Below are 3040 nucleotides of genomic sequence, written 5' to 3'. Positions count from 1 at the left end.
GAACCCACACTAGTATCTGCCTGCCTCCAAACCTCCAACATCCATGTGAGGATGATTTCTAGGAGCAGTAGGCACATTTTTCTGGGGTAAACACACCACACCTGGCCCTGGGGTCACAGAGGCTGAAGGCAGAGATTCGGGAGGATCTCAGGAGCTGAGGGCCCAGCTACTGCCAACCCCAACCCCGTGAGTCAGCAGGGGAAGCCACCATGTGCCTGGGTTGCTACTTGGGGGCTGGTACGCTGCCCTGACCCATACAAATCTGCATTCACTCCCTCTCCTAGTTGCTTTACTGTCCACTCCTGAAACTCAATATTTACAACATGAATATAGTACATAACATTGTGTGGTATCTTAATGCCCTCAGTGATTACTTCCATGCCAACCGCATTCTATAATTCTGAAGTGGAGAGGGGGAAGGGGCTTTGCCTAGGTCAGCTGTCTGATCTCATGCCTAGTTGTTATTATAGGACTTCCCAAAAACTGTACTTGGGAGTGGCTGTCCCAGCTGCATTGGCTCTCCCAAAGCAGTGTTCCAAGCTTGCCACTCTCCCTGAATCTCCACGTGCTCACCAACCAGGAACCTATTCAAACCCCATACTTTTGGGGTTTTACACATTCATTACTTTATACATTCATGGTTGATTGAATCACTGCTCATTGGTTATTGATTCAACCTCCAAGCCCCCTCTCTGTTCCTCCAACCAAGGGGGTGGGGACTGAAAGTTCCAACCCTCTAATCTCGTGTTTGGTTCTCCCGGCAACTAGCCCCATCTTTAGGTGTAGTCCCCAAATCACTTCATTAACATAACAAGAGACACCTTTAAACTCTCAGCACTTAGGAATTTCCAAACGTTTTAGGAGCTCTGGGCCCCACTGGGGCTTATCAATAAAAGCACACAAAGAAACAACTATAGCAAGAAGACATTTTGACTATAAATACCAAGAGTTTGTGAGGACTGAGAGAGTGTTTGTTCTGGGCGAGGTGACACTTTTCTGATCTAAATCACTCTCCCAGGAGACCTTGAGGCAATTAGCTACTACCTGGTAAAAGCTACTCTTCTAACAGTGTCGAAAGCTGTGCTGTGGCCTGAGTACCAACTCGTATAAAAGTACACCTCGACTCCATTTAGGGGCACCTGGTGGCTCAGTCGGTTAAGCGTCCGACTTTGGGTTAGGTCATGATCTCACGGTCCCTGGATTCGAGCCCCCCTTCATTGGGCTCTGTGCTGACAGCTCAGAGCCTGGAGCCTGCTTTGAATTCTGTCTCCCTCTCCCCGCCCCTCCCCTGCTTGCACTCGCGCTCTCTCTTTTTCTCTCTCTCTCAAAAGTAAACATTTAAAGGACTTTTTTAGAAAAAGTGTACCTCAACTACATGTGGACTTTATTCCCTTCTTCTCCCCTTGCCTGGACTTATGTGATTAATCTGTAACTGGTTTGGGGTATGTTGTGTCTTTGTTAGTTTGTTAAGACACATTATCCTGTATGCTACAGGTTGTGAAATTCCCACAGCAAACCTGTATTCATTGCTGACAAAGACAAACTCAGTCTCTGAGCATAATTTGCTTCCCAAAACAAAACAGCTACCATTATCTCACTATTGTTTCTGATGTGTGTGAAGAAATGTAATAAAAATTACATGAGCATGTAAAATAAAGCATACAATTGTCTCTGCCTGGATCTTCCATTTCTCCTTCGGGTTTCAAGTTACACAGACACACCTTCAAGAAGCCTTCCCTGACCTGCACTCAGGCCCACCCCAACCCAATTAGCACCTTCTGTTAGTCTGTGTCACAACATCCTGTAATTTCCTGGTTTGTAATGCATATCAAAAGAGTCATTGAGTGGTTGTTTATCACGGAGTCTTCCCCAATAGAATATGCACTCTATTAAAGTGAAGGCTGTTTCTCCTTTCCATCGTGGCGTTTGCAGTGCTTAGCATATTGCTAAATGTTCAATCAATTAATTACTGACACACTGAATGAATCAATTAATCACGAGAAGACAAGAGGGTTGTTTTGAAGGTTGTCTAACTATATTTATAATTTGATTTTGTGGAGTCCATTGTTGAGTGGACAAGATTTAGGCTGTTTTCAAAAGAAACACCGAAAAGTAAAGGATTAGATGGTGGTGTCTAAATATGGTGTCTCTTCTGATGAGGCCCCTAAATGTGGGGTGGAAGGTGGTGTTGGGTGGTGAAAAGAATTCTTGTGAGGCAGAACAAAGGGGCTAGAAGCTTATTGAATACACCTCAAGGGAGCAGCGGGCAGGACTCAAGAGAGGCTGTCTGCTATAAGGCCGTGGGTGGGGGCTGTTTTTAAAGGGGGAAGGTGAGGAAGTGTGGCAATGTACGAAATTTTCCCTTTTTTTGTTAACTGTGCCTGGTTATAAATAGCCCATTTGTTAGTTAGGCCCTTCAGATATTTTGAGGTGTGTTGCCTGAAGGGCCTGTGTTCAGCCAAGGGGTTGAGGTCACTTTGGGCTCTTCTGCCTTGATCAATTTCCCTTGCTCAAGCCTATTGTCTAAAAGTGGCCTCTATTGCTTCTTGGCCTTTTGGCTAAGATCAAATGTAGTATCTGTTCTTATCAGTTTAAAAGAGGCCACTACATAGATGAAACTCACAAGTTTCAACTATATTCAAATAGTCTCTTCTTTGTCATTCTAGTATATATACATCTTTTTTTTTTTCCTTTCTTTCTCCTCACCCCCACCCCGTTTCTTTTCATGGCAGGTATGGGATATTAACAAAGTTGGGGGGGGGTTGTTTCTCAAATATACAGGTATTTTATTTTATTTTATTCTATTTTATTTTAATTTTTAAGCTTATTTATTTAGAGAGAAAGAGCAGGGGAGAGGCAGAGAGAGAGAGGGGAGAGAAAGGATCCCAAGCAGGCAGCTCGGTCAGCACAGAGCCCAACGCGGGCCTCGAACCCATAAACCGTGAGATCATGACCTGAGCCAAAGTCAGGAGTCAGACACTTAACCGACTGAGCCACTCAAGTGTCCCACAAATATACAGGTTTAAAAAAAAATAGTTAA

General features: G+C 44.3%; 1 pseudogene; it reads left to right on the top strand.

Moving 5' to 3' along the window:
* Nucleotides 1-2538: 2538 nt before the first annotated feature.
* LOC122240707 lies at nucleotides 2539-2666 on the top strand (annotated as a pseudogene).
* The last annotated feature ends 374 nt before the right edge of the window (nucleotides 2667-3040 follow it).

Source organism: Panthera tigris, chromosome B4, assembly GCF_018350195.1.
Source record: "Panthera tigris isolate Pti1 chromosome B4, P.tigris_Pti1_mat1.1, whole genome shotgun sequence".
NCBI lineage: Eukaryota > Metazoa > Chordata > Mammalia > Carnivora > Felidae > Panthera > Panthera tigris.
The sequence above is the reverse complement of the archived record's forward strand: the minus strand, read 5'-3'. Positions and strand labels throughout refer to the sequence as shown.